Source organism: Herpailurus yagouaroundi, unplaced genomic scaffold (assembly GCF_014898765.1).
Source record: "Herpailurus yagouaroundi ecotype Mexico unplaced genomic scaffold, PumYag 218, whole genome shotgun sequence".
NCBI classification, from domain to species: Eukaryota; Metazoa; Chordata; class Mammalia; order Carnivora; family Felidae; genus Herpailurus; species Herpailurus yagouaroundi.
In genome coordinates, this window is record NW_024412449.1 from 1,533,876 (window position 1) to 1,551,118 (window position 17,243).

The 17,243-nt window shown below is 47.2% G+C and overlaps 1 protein-coding gene and 1 long non-coding RNA gene across 12 annotated transcripts in view; one reads left to right on the forward strand and one right to left on the reverse strand.

Moving 5' to 3' along the window:
- Window positions 1-2,124, forward strand: part of LOC121018194 (uncharacterized) — a 33,784-nt gene extending 31,660 nt beyond the window's left edge. Inside the window, exon 4 of the long non-coding RNA XR_005785069.1 lies at window positions 2,027-2,124. This is a non-coding gene — a long non-coding RNA (uncharacterized LOC121018194). The remainder of the gene's footprint in view (window positions 1-2,026) is intronic.
- Window positions 1-17,243, reverse strand: part of BMAL1 (basic helix-loop-helix ARNT like 1) — a 100,395-nt gene that overhangs the window by 82,555 nt on the left and 597 nt on the right. The gene's annotated exons all lie outside the window — the stretch shown is intronic.

A 17,243-nucleotide genomic window follows, 5' to 3' on the forward strand; every position in this document is an offset into this window, starting at 1 on the left:
TCCCATATTGCATCAAGCCAGTGTGAGGCAAGTTCAAAGGCCTTGTTCTCTGAACAGGAAGACGGGAGAAGAAGGGTCAGAAAACACAGACATTACGGGCTGTAGAAGGAAGGGTGCGGAGTCTTCATGGGAGGCAGGGTCCTGTCTGTCCTGGTTTTTCAGAAAGATGGGGCACAAAGAACAGGACCAATGGCTGAGCCCTCGATCTGACAGAGAAGTGTAATAGAAAAGAAGACTCGACAAGGAAGCTCACATCTCCCCAACTTCCAGCTTTTCTGGGCAGCCAAAAGCCAAGCCGACAGTGATACTCAAAGATCCTGTAAGTGTCAGTGATCAAGAGCTTCAGGATGGGCAATGGCACAGTAAACTACCCTGAACACATGCAAGACCAGACCTGGAGAACAGGGTGTCAGGGAGGGGGTTACTATAACTAAAATGGCAACAACAAAATAGAAGACCCTGTCCTTGAAAGGATCAGTCCAATATCCTGCTAGAAGGACTCGGAGAGGCTGGGCCTCGTTACAAGTTGTAAATAAGAGAGAAAACACAAGCTTGGCCATGGAAAAAGCTGCAGCGGGCACTGATTGGGACTTCCTTATGCAAACTGGCTCTTGGCTCTTCAGAAAAGAAGGACGTGCCCCCGGGGTATGCCTTGGCTTTTGCTCTCTCCACCTGTACGCCCAGGCCTGGCCCAGGTGGACTGAATGGGAGAAGCAGCTCAGCTTTACTGAGATATCCGCACCCCTCCCCCCCCCCCGCCCCGCCCCGCCCCAAATCTCCTCCCTCCCCACTAGCAAGCACAGGGGGCGAAATAGTAGGAGCCAGGCCTTTGAATCATCCTAACCCCGGCCCTCCTGCTCCACTACAAAAGGGCGCATGTAACCATCTCTGGGGCCGCTCTTACAGTCTGTAATGAGCTTCGTTTATTTCCCTGTGAACCGTTTCTCTCTCCCACGAGAATGAAAGCTCCATGACAGCAGACAGCAGGTCTGCCTTGCTCATCACTATGCCCCCTGACGGCATCCGGAACAGTGACTGCCACATTGCAGGAATTCAACAGATCAGTGCATGGCTTCAAACACCAAGCAGTCATCTGTAGGAGCTGTGTCAGAGCGCGTCCTGCCGGGTACGGGCCAAGTGCTAGGTGGATGGCCCAGGGACTTCCCCAAGGTCCTGCAGTCAGCTCAGTACCCCCACCCTTTCCCTACAGTCCTGACCCCTCCGCTTCATTCTGTCCCCAGAGCACGGCTCAGGTCACTCACCTGAGCAATGACAAGGGCAAGGGACAACTGTGACAGAAAAGAGCAACAATTAGTTCTCCTCAGTTTGTAAACATGGCAGTGGGAAGAAGCCACCACCAAATCTACAGTCACAAACAGAGGGAGGGAAACATGCACAGAGGACACTGGTAATGGAAGAGTCTGAGAGAACAAAGGACAGGGTCACCTGATCCCAGGATGATGGAGCCAGGGGTCCCCGAGGAACACAGGAGTATAAGATAAAGGAGAACAGTCACTCGGTGAATGGGAAACCTGCAAGGTTCATTTCCTCAAGTGACCGTAAAACAGGCTAGTCAAATTCCAGGAGCAGAGATCCCCCGGACATCTTTCCCGACATGTCACAGAATGACTGCTTTCTGTGTTGATTTCCACAAAGGAAAACATCCTCTTTCTAACAAATTCCTTACCTTGTCAGAAAATCACCTCAATAGGCCTGAGTTAACATGAGAGCCTATAGCCCCAGGCCAGGTTGCCAAAAATCAAAATTCTTCATTTGGCTGGAGGGTATTAATTTATAAGACTCATTTTTAACTAGCCGATTATGATTATAACAGCAACACACGCTCACTGTTGAAAAATAGAAAACCACAGGGAAGGAGATGAGAATAGAAATCACCTCAAATTCTACGAGATGAGAACCGCTGTTAACACTTAGGTGCTTTTCCCTCCTTCTATGCCTGAGCTTTTAACAGAGTCAAGAGCATACTGTGAATGTAAGTTCAATTCCTGCTTTTTTTTTTTTCCAGTAAAGTCCAGTTAAAAATACTCCACTGTGTTCCAGGAAAGAAGATCATCTTTAGTGAATAAACACATTAAATAAAAAAATGAATCAAAGTTAAAAATTTTTTTTTTTTGATTATCCACTGAGACCCCATTTCTCCAGCAAAAGAAAAAAAAAATCACTCTGGCCAGGATAGAAACAGTCCATGGGATAGAAACCATAAGCTTGTTTTTGTATTCTCTTATCTATATCATACTTTCAGTAAACATTTATTGTTTTGAACAAGCCACATATTTTTTTTTTCCAAATCAACAGAGGAATTTTATAACTACATCTTACTATTTTGAAGCAAGAGGTCATGTTCTAACAGCTTTGGGAAGGTTTCATCTTCCAATCTGCAGGAAGACCAGACCAGTTAAAAATGATCACTTCATATTCGGGGACCATGACATCCAAATGGAAGTCCTAGCTCCCCTTTTGTTGTATTCTGTCACCTCGTCAGTGGAGTAAGCAAATGGCTCTGCCAAAGACATATTATATGTCCTATGCTACCTGGTTGGGAGCTGCCCTGATGTCTGCCCACACCCTGGTGGGGTACGTGGCTGTACCTTGGCCAATGAAGACCTTGGCCAATGACGAACAGAAGAACAACTCTGCCTAGCAGAGAACACTGTCCAGGACCAAGATCTCCACACAATGCAAGTTTTCCCCACCACTGCACCAGATGCTGGGGACATACAGGTGAATAACACAGATGCTATGCCAGTTTCCATGGAGCTCAGTTTGCAGGGCACTTCCCCTTCCATTACTCACCCTAGGCCTGGGAGACAGGAAAGGCCATCACCATTATTCCCACATTGTAGATGATAAAGCAAATGTTCATCAAAGCCTTCTGCCCCAGGTTATGAAGCAGAAGCGGATGGACTCAAACCCAGGTCTTCTGACTCCTAGCTCAGTGCTCTTTCTACTGTACCACTTACATTGATGAATTTCCTCTGACAACTGAAGTCTTCTAGATTATTCATATCCCCTCCAGCACCTCAGCACCTCTAGCACCTTGGTTCTACCTGGCAGCCTCGTCTCTGAGCAATGAGTTGCCCTGACTTCTAGATGGCTACATATGCCAAGATTTCTGTGTGCCTGCCTAGATCCTGACCCTGGACTCAGGCATCTTCCCAGCTCTCCTGGCACCAGCTTCAAACTCTATTTAATCCTTCCCGCTGGTACCACAATGCAGCATGCTGCAAATTTCCCCTAATGTTCTATATCCTCTCCACTTTTAAATACAGCTTTTGCTGGACTCATGACCTCCCACCTAAAGATGCTTCTCAGCCTCCTTCGTAGTTAGATGTAGCCATACCTCTAGTTAGTACAACTAACTAATTCTGGCCCCTAGAATAAAAGAATGTGCTACTACCAGGTCTTGCCCTTAAAATGACTGCAGGTGTTCCCCCCTTAGCTTTTCCCCCAGGAGATGGCAAAAATGGAAGCTTCTGCCTTCAACCACCAAGTGGAAGCCACATGTTGAATATAGAAGGCTTGGACCACTGGCTGCTAAGGACTAGTTTCAGCCATGGTCCATGGATCTCTTTAATACAGGAACTTGCTTGGTGTCCCAACTGAAAAGGCTTGAGCGAGACCAGTTCTACATTCTCCTAGTAAAGCCCCTTGCCACCAAATAAATACTTTTTTTAAAAATAATTTTCTTAAATGTTTATTTATTTTTGAGAGCCCTGTGGGGGAGGGACAGAGAGAGGTGGAGACACAGAATCCGAAGCAGGCTCCAGGCTCCGAGCTGTCAGCACAGAGCCTGACGCAGGGCTTGAACCTATGAACCATGAGATCATGGTTCATAGATCTCAGAGAACCATGAGATCATGAACTGAACCAAGTCAGATGCTCAACCAACTGAGCCACCCAGGTGGCCCACCAATTAAATACTTTAAAGGGGAGGTTCAAACCTATATAAGAAAACGTTCCATTCAGGTTTGTTTCATGGAAAGCTTCTAAAAAATGAAATTAGCAGGACCTCACAGATGATTTATGTTCAGATCACAGGAAAAATTGAGAGGGCCCAGAGAACTAAATCAGCCCCCTGCACTTATAGGAGGGGAGAGAGCTCTAGGTGACAAGCATGACCAGCTCTCTCTCCTAAAGCAGTTCACTCCATTCCTGGAAAAGGCACCAAGAGCTGAAATGATGTGAGCCAAGGCTAATTTCTCCATGGAAACAATGTGATAACAGGAGCTTGTGTTCCTAACCAAGAACTTGATGGTCAACTTTTAAAGGACATTACACAAATTCCATGTTTTATCATCTATTAAAGCCTTTGGACTTTTTAAAAAAAAATTGTTTTAATGTTTATTTTTGAGAGCAAGAGAGAGAAGGAGACAGAGCACGAGTGGGGGAAGGGCAGAGAGAGAGGGAGACACAGAATCCGAAGCAGGCTCCAGGCTCTGAGCCCAGAGCCAGACATGGGGCTCAAACTCATGAACCGTGAGATCACGATCTGAGCTGAAGTTGGACGCTTAACGGACTGAGCCACCCAGGTGCCCCAAAGCCTTTGGACTTTTAAAGCTAAGAGGGCTGTTGGTCCAACAATATACCGCAAAGCTATATGTGTGTCCTATGCCATACAAAGTAGGTGCAAACCAATTGCCCAACACAACAACCATACATGACTTTTTATTTATTCTCATTCTCTAACAGTGTGTAGCACAAAATACTTCACCTTAATAATCCCTGCTGACTTCTCAATACAGTAAATCAGATCACTTAACAACATTTTCAACAGACAAAGCGAAGAGAAACTGGGGAACAGAGTAAGAGTTAAAGTCAGAAAAGCAGCGTGTAAGTCCTGGCCGTCCTACTGACTTAGCTTTGGGACCCCAGGCAGTAGCTTAAACTCCCCAAGTATTTCACCACAGCCAGCAAAACAAGTCTTTCTAAACACCTCTCCTCATGGGGCTGTGGTGAAGACTAAACAAGAAAATGCATGCAAAAGTTACTTTGTAAATCACACATGGAGGTAAATAGTATCATCAGGATCTTGACATTTGCAAAGGCTTTTGTGGGGAGATTTTGACAAGCATGGTAATGAACACTGAGCAGAGTATAAGCTAGACTTTTTGAAAAACTGACCCAGAGCAATCCCTTTCACTGTCTTATTTTTCTTTCCTTAAAATCCCCACATGCATTAGCCAGCAAGAGTTAGTCAATCTGCTACATTCAGTGTTGGCATCATTTTGCTCGTGAGCTTTAAGCAGCCAGTGAGAGCTGCTCGATGTCAGCCACCGTCTACAAAGAAGAGCGAGCCACAGTGAGCTGAGGCCACTGGGTGACATGTCATTTATCAACCAAAAATGCCTTCCGGAGATCCACCGTGCTGTCAGAAACCTCAAAACCAGGGGCAGGAAGCATGTGGGGTGCCAGGAAAAGGAAGAAAGAAGGTAACAGTTGAGATTTCAGGCTCCGGAGACTGTCCTGGGTCTGAATCATGGCTTTCCCACCCACTGTGTGTTATCTGAAGCATCTCTGGGTCTCGGTCTCCCTAATTAGAAAGTGAGATTCCCAGTGTCCACCCCACAGGGCTACTGTATTAAGTGGGAAAAGGCATATAAGCACTTTGCACAGTTCTTGGCATATGGCAAATACTCAAAGGTTAGATATTGCTATGAATCATCATCATCATCATCATCATCATCATCATCATCCATGCAAAACTAAGAAAAATTAAGATGTGGCACATTTCCAGTCAAGACTTTGCTACGGGCTTTGTAATCAGGTTTTACCTGGACAGCATGCTGGCTCACCCATTAGCTCCTAGGCTAATCAAGGTTCTTCTGGATTTCTGCCTCATGCCCCAGGATAGGTGAAACATCCAAGCATACCCAACTGGCCAGTTGGCTAGATCCTGACACTTTGTTTTCTGGCTCACACCTGCTCATCATTATCCTGAGAGGTGTGTCCAGAGGAGAAGAGATTAACGTGAATATCTGTGCCTAACTTTCCAGTCATGCCCAGGCTGTGGCTCCCCATTTCTAGGGTGAAATACATCGTCACCTTTAAAATATGGTCATACCCAGCAAAGTGAGGCCCGTCAGCACCCATCTGGTGGACAGCGCCTCATCCCCAAACAAGCCCTGGGGGCGGAAACTTCCTTCAGCTCCTCCGGACTATCCCTGCAAGGCCAGTACACCTTCACTATTAAAACTACGATGGCTGCCCCCCTTCAACCAGGGAGCAACTTTGCAGCTTTCAAACCCCTTATTTTTCCTTATCTCCTTCCAGCATCAGAACCACACTGTAAGGCGCTGGATGAGAATTGTTACACCTGTGCCACTGATAAGGAATCAGCCACAGTTTGAGACATTTAGGTAATTTGACTTAGGCTATCTGGTGCTTAAGTAGCAGAAGCAGCCTAGAATGCAAGTTATCTTGTTCCTAATCTGGCGCTCTTTCCACAAAATGTGGGTATTTGTTTTTTAAACATTCAACTTCCATAATGGTGCTTTGCTTCTGGAGAATTCATTAACCAAGGCATTTCGGTCACAGTACAGTGCAGATTCACATACTTGAAAGGCACTCACAGGCAGATGTTGCCTGCACTCTAAAGATCTAAAGGGTGACAGAAAACAGCCATGCCGATTAACATAATTGACAATTCCCAGCTCTGGCTCCCTCCAACTCCTGTCTGGATTCAGCTAGCAGCCTCCTATCAGGTCTCTGCTGCAGCTAGTCCTTCTTTGTTTGCTTCAGTCCAACAGAAACGCTCACACTGGACTAATGCTCTAGGGATAATTATTTCACATCACTGAAATGGTAATCATAATCACAGTGGAAACAACTTCAGTGATTCTCCTTCCACTACTTAGCAGTCTCTACCTCACCAGGTAAACTTTAACTTGTCACTTAACCTGCAGTTTCTTCATCTACAGTATGAAGGAGTGGCTAAATAGAGCCTTGTTCACTTTCAGCTCATGACTCTAACACCCCAACTAAATCCAAATCCTGCAGGTGGAGGACACTGGGAGACAGCAGAGTCCAATGGTCAAGAGCTTCCATGACTTGGTTTTTAAGCTTGGACCCTCTACCTTAGGGAGGTCTCTGGATCACTCTGTGCTTCAACTTCGTCCTCTCTACAGTGATGCTAACGATAGTTCCACTACGTGGGGTTTTGTGGGCATTAAACCCGATAATACATGTGAGGTGCTAAGGACATCATAAGAACTCTGTATATATTACCAATTGGTATCATCTGAAATGGCATGCATCATGTTTAGGCACTGACTGATTTTCCAAACTTAAATTCCCACCACTATTTGAGAACTCTCCATTCTAGGCAAGTCTCTATGCAGGTTGGTCATTCCTACCTCTGCGCTTTTAATGGTGCTATGTCTCCCCACTCCATCCACTCCCTGGTCTGTGAATCTAAATCCTACCCATCCTTAAAGGTCTGGATTAAACCTGCTCATTTCTAAGAGGCCTCCTCCCTACCATAACAACTCACAAAAATTCCTCTGGTCTCTGAATTTCTGTAGTACTTATTGGTAGTCTAGACTACTTTATTGGCATTATACATGGCCTTGGATTATTTTTGACCAACAGATTAAACTGAAGGCTCCTTGGGTACAACAACTGTCTTCTCTTTTCTTTTGTTTTTGTTTTTTTTTAAGATTTTATTTTTTAAGTAATCTCTATACCCAACATGGGGCTCCAACCTACAACCCCGAGATCAAGAGTCGCCTGCTCTACCAACTGAGCCAGCCAGGTATCCCTACAACAACTCTTTCTGCTCTTCCTCTAGGTGTAGCCTGGGTGCCGGGTATAATGGCCCTTCAGACATATGTTGACTGAATAAATAAACGTGTAGCACTATGCCCAATACACGGTACATTTTCTTTTAGTTGATATGGTTCGGCTATTGATTTGTTGTACTTTGAGGCCAATTAAAGATAACACAAAGATGAACATCAGCCAGGCAGGGACAACCATGGCCAGTTAAGTCCTGATCATCAATAAAAGATACTGATATCTGGCCAACCTGAAGAACAAGAAAAACACAGATGTCAAAAGGAAATGGTTACCTACACTCCAAAGTACCTTGCAAGACCAAGCTCATGAGCCTACACAGTTAGAGAGGAAAAGAAAGTTGAGGTTTTCTCAGGCTGAATTCATTCAGTAAGTATTTATTGAGTGACTACTCTGTGCAGACACTGTCTTAGCTGCGGGGGTTACAGCAGAGAACAAAACAGACAAAAATTCCTACTCATATTCTAGCATCTGAAGAGGAACACAAGGTATAATGCCACCTTCCAACTCCAAAGTGAAATCCAGCAACAACTTCTTGCCCCAACTCCTTGCTGTGCCATCAAGTAAGGAAAAGAGAAAAAACAATCAAGCATCATTCACAGCTGATCAAACAGAGGCCTTGCTAGAAGTGCTGTATCTGTCCTGATGAGGCTTCCCTCACTTGAATCCTGTGGGGAACTCTGCGACAAAGCACTCTGTACCCTAAGCCATCTGAATGCTAACTCCCTAACACCCTACGTCCCAATTGAGCTCTGCAACTGGCAAAGCTAGTCGTTTACACAGCAAACTTCTCAAATGGCAAATGTGGTTCATGATGCCAAAAAGAAACTCAGAGAGGGGAAAGGAGGAAGGGAGGGGTGGTCGTCAGTTAAAGGATCAGGTAGCTTTCTCTACTGCAAAACCCTGAGGCTCTTTTCTCCTTTGGAGCAGAAACCTCTTCCATCGTCTAAAGCCTTAAAAAAAATTTTTTTTTTCCTCCAGCAGGATACTGAAAATAGCTTTGCATTTAACATTTAAAATTGTTTTTGATCCCACACTCTTTCAGCTCTGCTCTCTCCTGCAAATTCGTTCCATTCCCTAAGGGCACTTATAAGTATAATTCATAAGAAACAAACCATAGTCACCATTTTTATCCCTAAGAGTTAAAAAGAAAAACCAGTTTACATAATTATATGGAAGATAAGTTGGCCAAGAACACAGAAATCTTATCTGGACCAAAAGTTCTAGGACAAAATTTCTTTCCACTCATTAAGAAAGACAGCAGATCAAAATCAAGGTTCAGACGGAACGTCTAACTGCGGAGCACCATACACAGAACTCCTTGAGCTCCTCATGTCATTTGATACATCTACTTCAAGAAGAAACTAGAGGTAGTCATTTGAGGTAGGTTTGAACGATGAAATACATGTATGTTTTCCCATTGTGGTGAGAAAACAGGGTTTTATATCCAAGAAGGACCTGAGACATCAAAGTTCAGCGAGGGCAGTTCGCTCAAAGTTACTCAGCAAGTCAGGGACTGGGCTAAGACTGGGCCCCGGGCTCTCCCAGCCCCCCAGTGCAGGGCATTCCCTACTCTTCCCGCCACTGATTCCTTTATAACACAAGGAGCTAAATCTTAAAGGCACAAAGGCAAGAATTCCTTTTATAAAAAACTTTTTGGCAGACAGGAAAAATAGGAGGTGTGACCGAGGTAAATGAGTCTCATTAAGGCTCATAGTAACTGACCTATAACGCCATCTAGATGCGGGGGTCTAGCTGCAGAAGGCTCAGTTAATGCTGATGATACTTCAGCACTAAACAGTATGGTTTCAGCTACAGTCAGCATGAAATGACTTTTGTGGGCTCGCCGGGGAACGAAACCACCATTTAGTTCATCTTTTTCTCTACAGAAAAACTTATCCCATGTTTCAACTGCCTTACAAATGAACTTGTAGAACAGAGCTGGTTTTAAGATAGCTGTGCATGTAAAACAGAATTCTAAGGTCTGAAGTTCTGCACTAAACACAATTAAAACTTCCATAGTTGGTGATACGTGCTAGGTGTACATTGATGAGAAAACCCTTCAAGCTGTGAACTTGCTTGTGTGCCATATAAAGTTTTATTAAAAGCCTACTGTGCAGAGTAGAGTCAACTGCTATTTATACAATTTACAAATGCTCCAATTCTGTATGCAAGTATTTACAGGGACTTTCTGGCACTGGGTGAAGGTTACAAGGAGGATAAAACATCTGTACACAAGTGTAACTCCTAATCCGGTTACAATGGCCTTTACTTTCCTCAAAAACAAGCTACTTCCAACCTCAGGGCCTTGTTTCTGCTTCCTGGGACACCTTTGCCCAGAGCTTTCTGCAACCAAGCTCAAATGTCACCTCTTCAGAAAGGCCACCCCAGAGGACCTGGCTAAAGCAACCTCCTTCCCATCATCGCTATTGTTTTACTCTATGTGATTGCTTTCCTGGCATCTATCACGACCAGGAGTTAACGTCTTCAATTGTTTATCTGTCTCTTGCTGGGACTCTGTTTTGTTCACTGCTGTATCCCCGGTGCCTGTAACACTGCTGTGCACACGGTAGGCCTCCAACACACGACACTGAAGGAGTAAATGAGTACAGTTGGAGAATGGGAAGTGAGGACAAGATATTTATTCATGGAACAATTAAAAAATGAGAGAACTGGCCATCCTGATTAGATACAATGTGATAATTTGCTAATTATGAAGTACCACTGCTTCTGAATGAATGGCTGGCAATCAAAAGTAAAAAAGAGAGAGAGCATGTGTGTGTGTGTGTGTGTGTGTGTGTGTGTGTGTGTGTGTGTTTGTGTGTGTGTAAAGGGGGCAAATGTCACCTGAGGAGGCTTCACAAAGAAGTGAGATTCAAGGCCGGCTAAGAGGTCAGGCCACTGAGGTCAAGGGGGAGACGTGAGCAAGACAGACAGCAGGGAAGAGTATGGCATGGAGTAGCCCAGGCAGGGCAGAGACAAGCAGAACTGAACCTCGGGCACCCGGCCCAGTCCGGGAATGGGGCTTGGGGTGGAGGAGCTGGGCTGGCGAGGGGGACCAGCTGGGCTGGACCTTGGGGAGCCTGGAGCCCTGGACACGCGGGTGTCAACCACGTGCCACTGCAAACAGGGCTGTTTTGGAAGGCAAAGATGACCACACTGTGTGGGAAGAATTGAAGGAAGTAGAGGCTAGAACAGGAAACCGGTTAGAAGATGGCCTCGGTGGTCCGAGCGTCAGGGGCGAAAAGAGCTTCTTCCCTCTGCTTAGATGTAAGGAAAACACAAGTGAGCCGGATGTCAAGGAATTCTGTCCCCCAGGAAAAGACAATTGCCAGAGTATGTCACGGTAGCATTCCATGGCAGATTCAGGTCAACTTCCCATACATCCTACACTTGGAGCCCTCGAGGAGGATAACGGAGGTTCAAAACAATAGCTCTGAGGGCAGAGCATGTCTTTCCAGGCCTTCCAGCTCCAAGATTAATGACACTCAGTACAGCCTGTGTTTATTATCTTTTTATTCTTTGCGGAAAAAAGTGGTATCTAATTCCACTGTGCAGTATATATATTTGAACATTATATAACACATTTTTATGTAACAGGTTCTTGACATAAGACAATGTTTCCCTTACTATCTAAATGTATTCGGGAAACAACTGACATTAAAAATATATATATACGCCAAGGCTGTGGGTGCCTGTCTTTGGGTTAAGAAGCTGGGGAGAGGAGGAAGAAGGTGAGAGACTCTTGAAAAGGGCTCCTTTGCATTTCCTCTGCAGATGGCTACCGGGGGAGGCAGGGGTACTGGGCTCTGTTCAGAGGTCCATCTCATACCTGGAACCGTCCCGGAGGGGCTGGCTGAGCCACACGGGGCCCATGTCAGAGCAGTGCCGCAGAAAGGCACGAGGAAGCAAGTGACAGAAATGCACAACAGGATGTGAAGAGAATGCTCACAAGCCCTTGTAACTGCTGCCAGGGTGAGACCCAACCGTGCGTGGCGTCCCCCGCAGAGGACTTCAGTCCTGCTGGAGAGCAGGTGCACAAACCACATCTGTCGGCCGTAACATGGGTTGCCAACCACTACGGGCCTCCTGGCCTCCTGGCCTGCCGGCACGGTGCGGGGCACTGCGTACACAGGATTCAATGTGGGGGCTCCCCCCACCCCGCAGGCCCTGACTCCAGGGGCTAGAGGGCCGACTCCGGAGTCCTCTGGGCACGAGTCCTGTCCCGCCCCATACCAGCCGAGTGACCCTGGCCAGTTTCCAAAACCACTGCACTTGTAAAATAAGGATAATCACTGGACCTACCTCATGGGGTTGTAAGGAAGATTAAACAAGTTCATAAACATAAGGTGACTAACATCTTTGCTGGCACATAGTGTTCAATAAATGCTAGCCGCTATTACCATCATTATTACTATTTCTGTTTTGCAAATGAGGTAAGTCAGACTCAAAGAAGCTAACTAATTTGCCCAGGCCACACATTTCAAATGGTAGTTGAAGGCATAAATAGATGTAAATGTTTTACTCAGCATACGTACAAAATCCAATGGGTAGAGTATTAACCAGAATATGAAATCAAGACCTCCATTCCCCCTTCTTTAACCAGACTGGATGAACATGAGTTTATACCATTTAAAAGGACAGCATGTGCTAATGTAAAAATCATTTCTCATCATATGCCAGCACTCAACGTTCCCCTAAAGCAAAGATGACTAAAGCGTATCCAATCTTATCTTCCCTACCACGAAAGTCCCCACCTCAAACCCCCCTTCCCTGTAAACCCGCCTACTCTTGGCCATGACCACTGGTGCCCCTGGTGCATCCCATCCCCTTTCCTCCTCCTCAAGATCATTAATTGAGATCGGGCAAACACATCCTGAAGGCTCCCTGTGCCTGTGATTTTGGGAAACCAAGATGAACTCCCCCAAACTGCTTAGCCTGAGCAAGCAAGACACATATTCCCAGAGACGGCCCAACACAACACAGATGCGGCAGTACCTAAGAATCTGAGCTAGATCAAGAGCTGGAGGGTACTGCTACCAGGTGTGGGGAGGAAGACAAACAAAATGAATAGCTCCTAGAGGGCCAAGCAATTGAGCCGGGTCTTAGAGAAGAGTAAGATTTGGACATAAGTTGGAGCACGGGATGAGCCAAGGGCCGGCCCAGGGAAAGGACAGCCCTTCAGTTTGACCAGACAGTCCTGTGCACACAGACAGGCAGGCTGGATACGGAAAGGCGAGAGGGACCAGAAGCATCAAGAGCTAACATTCACTGAATGCTTACTATGCACCATGAATAGCTTCACATATTTTTCATGGTTTTAACTCATTCAATGTACACCACAACTCCTTGAGGTAAGGACTCTGGAGATCCTGGTCTTATCACTGAGGACATCAAGACACAGTGAGCACAGCAACTTGACCAGATCATAAAGCTGGTAAGGAACAGTTAGGATATGACACTTACTCCAAAGTCTGCACCTTTAACCGCTCAAACAAACTGCCCCTCAGGACAGCTTGGCTGTGAAGGGGTATAGGCAACCGTGTGTCAGGAGGATGAAAGGAGACAGTGCTTGCAAGCAATTTGCAACCTCTAACTCCAAGGTCACAGATGCCGGCTCCAGGCTACTGTTAATGTGTACAGTGAACTTGCTAGCCGCCGAAGCAGAAGAGACAGATCAGGAGTGAAAGTGGGACCCTGGGTGAGTGGAACAGTGTGAAGCGCAGGGCCAAGACAAAAACGTACCTTTAGGGTATGTAGGAAGAGAACCAAGAAAGCATCATGGCAAGGCAGAAGAAGGAGGGGATTTCAAGAAGGGAGGAAAGACAGGGTTACAGCTGCAAAGGGGCCCAGAACGACCATTCTGCACTAAGAACGGGTCCCTGGAAATCACAGACCTAAAGACTTTGGAAATCTTTTAGAAGAACTATAGAGAAGGCTGAAAGGAGCCAGAGGGTGGGCGCTAGGGGCAGAGCAGACGAAGAGAGAATGAGGTGAATGCGCACAGCCCCTGTGAGAGGTTGCTGGGCAGGGAGGGGAGAGAAAGACACACAGGTTCAGGGGTACCATGTACAGACCAGTGAAAGCCGCCTGTGCACAGCAGGCCCACAGAAGGGCTGTTTCTCCTCCTTCTATCCTTCCTCTCCTCAACTGAGAGGAAGGCTTTTCTGGGGTTGATGAGAAGGCTGAGGACAAACAGCATGAAAAGCTATTCAGCGGGCAGGACCCTGGCAGCGGTGGGAGGGAGTGGCAGCAGGCACTGAGGGAGGGCTTCCTGTGTGCCCGGCATTTTACACGCATCATCTCCCTTCATCCTCATACAGACTCCATGAAGCTGGCACTGTCACTACACCGCAGAGGAGGAGCCTGTGGTCAGAGGGGTCAAGCACTCTTCTGATCCAAACCCCAGTCCCAGGTCCTGCCGCCAGAGTCAAGGCTCCCACCCAAAATGAAGGTCTGAGAAAAAGAAAGAGGAGAGATCCACTTACTTTTTCTGATCTGGAAAGAGAAGAGAAGCCACGGAGGAAAGAGACAGGATGCTTCGAACAGGAAGGAAGAGATGCTGAGGGGGCTCAAGTCAGAGCAGGTCTTGTTTCCAGAGAGAAAGAAGGGAAAAGCCAGGGTGGGTGTTTGGGGTTAAGTCTGGGTGTTGGGACAAAGTAGCAACGAGGAGAGAAAAGATCCGAGAAGGGCAGCATGTGGGTGTTTCTGGACTCCTCACCACCCTCAAGATCTAGAAAGGATTTTTTTTACCTCCCTGCAAGTATCTACCATGATGCTAACTAAAATCACTCCATAACTATAACATCGTAAGGGGCAGAAACTGTTTCCTTAATACTGACTTTCTCCCACCAGCCTCAGAGCTGATGTTGCAATCACAAACAGAAGAAATCTCATGGAAGGAAGGCAACTCTTCCACCAAAGAGACATATTAAATATTTAGTTTTCACAGATTCTCAGGCAGTTTTGTTAACACAGCCAAGTCTTTCTACAGTGCTTGTTCATTGTTTAGTATATAAATTGCACAGAGATTGTCGGTATTGAGGGCTAAATCTGAAAACACGACCACTTCCTTTTCTTCTCTGTGGCATGCAGAACCTCTTCTGCGAGAGGCAAACTCCTGAGTAATCATCATTTTATAAATCATTCTAAATGGATTCGTTCAAACCCCATCTGTTGTTCTGTTGAAGTTTCCTATGAAAATAGGACTTCAGCTCAGATGTTCTGGAGGCTTGAGCAGGTAAATACCAACCTGAACTCAAATGTATTAAAACTTTAGATGCAGAGAACTGTAGCACAGAAGGAACCTTTGAGATCATGTACTTCAACAGCCTGACTTTCCATCTGAGACAAACAGAACCCAGAGAGGTTCAATGACTTGCCTGAAGCGGCACAGCCATGAAAACCCAAGTCTGGGCAAGGACAAGCATGTTCTAACTCTCAGCTAGTGCTTTTTACCCCACCTGTTCCTTTCTCTCGCCCTCTTTTTAAACTGCAGGGGTTAAAATAAGGCACAAATTTAACTACAGTTTTAAATAACAATAATAATAATAATAATTATTATTATTATTATTATTATTCACTGGCTACAACGACCATCAAAACCAAAATACCTCCACAGATCCGGGTTCAGATGACACAGGCGATTTCAAAGCCTTTTCTAAACAGCATTCAACGAACTGTTTTCAAGTGAACTCAGTAACAGGTCATGGACCGAAAGATTCAATTTTGTGTTTTAAAAAATATTTTGGAGTTTCATTGATATGGAAATTTAATTTGACAGCAGTGATTTTTTTTTTACTTGCAAGCTCGAAGAGCATGAGATTATTCAAAACTGCTCAAGAGCAGCAATGATTATTTTAAGCTCATGATTCAACCAGTACATTAATTAAAAACTCCACCAACCCAAATTGACAGATCCTGATATCAATGGGACCAGAAGAATTAAAATAATAGTTGTCATATAAAAATAGATGAAGGGGAGAGCAGCAGCAGATGCCAGAAGGACAAGCAAGCCTTGTGTGAAATGAGATGCATCTAATGGGCAGCTTTTGTGGATTTTTTTTTTTTTTTTAACGGAGATCCTGGAAATACAGGTACAGCCAGGAAATGCTTCTGCACAAATACCGAATCTTATTTCTGGAAGCTGGGTGAGAAAACTTGGCTAATAATTGCATGCTGAGGAGTAGCTTCGTAAGCAGGGAGAAGAGACTAGCAAGCGCCAAAGTGCCCAAACAACGCTATTGGACCGGGAAGGGGCCAAGGGGCCGAAGCGGAGGAGGGAAAGGGGGCTAGGGAATGTGGGGTGAGGGGTGTCAGCCTGCTCCCTCATCGGCCAGCACTGCCAGGGACAACCGACGCCGATGTTCAGGACAACCCTTCCTTCCCCTGCGCCTGCCCTCCGACACCCGCCTGCCGTCCGGAGCAGGCTTTTGTGACCCCTCGGGGTCACCGACTGAAGCCCGACAAGGTCGGCATTAATTTCCACTCTTCCACTTCTACCTCAGAGCCAACGAGAGCTCTCGTGGCTGTCAACGCTCGGCAATCGCGAATGGGAGCCTTTCTTCCCTGACATCTGTCAAACTCGGTGCAAAAGCCAGCCTCGCAGCGCTCTCCGCGGGGCTCCCGGGCTTCCAGGGCGGGTGGCGGGCCCACACCTGGACGCCGGGGGACGTCCCGGTGCCGTCGGGCACCTGCTCAGAGACCACGGGGGATCCTCCCAGGGCCGCCGAGGACCCAGACGGCGCAGGCCGGACGAAAGTTCGCAAGCTGGGGTCTGCCCCATCTCGGGGCCCGGATTCCCGGGTGCAGCGCCAGGCCCCGCGACTGGGCCGAAGGGGCGAGCAGACTCGGACTCCCCAAGCCCGACGGAGACGCCCTCCCCACCCCCTCCCAGCCCCGCTGGCTCCCGAAAGGGAAGTGGAGGAGATGGGGAGGAAGGGCAGAAGAGGCACTGCTTGCCCAACGCCCTTGGGGTGCAGCCGTCAAGAATGGTCCTCTCGAGGGCTCCCACCCCTCCCCCCCAGCTCCCAGGGATACATTCTAGGACTCGCCCAGAGCCGGATCATTGCTCCCAAAGGGCGGAGCTGTCCCTTTAAGAGGCAGCTGGCTGCCTCCTCCCTCCTCTCCCCACCCCTCAGGTAGCGATGCCCCCTGAGAGGAGGTAGGTACTCCCGCGGACACTTTCCCGGTCCCTTTAAGGGCGCCTGCGGCACCTCTGCCCGCCCAACCCTGCAGTGCCAGCCCCCGCGAGAGAGGATGGGGGCGGCCGGGCGCGGCGCCTTTAAGGGGCGCAGCCTCCCCGCGGCTGGGGTGGGGGCAGGGAGCGGGCACGGGCCCTTTAAGGCCGGCAGCGGGCACGTCGGGCAGGGTTCCCCGGCGGCCGGGCTGCGCCCGGGGCGGCGGCGGGGCGCCGCGCCTGCCAGGGTGCT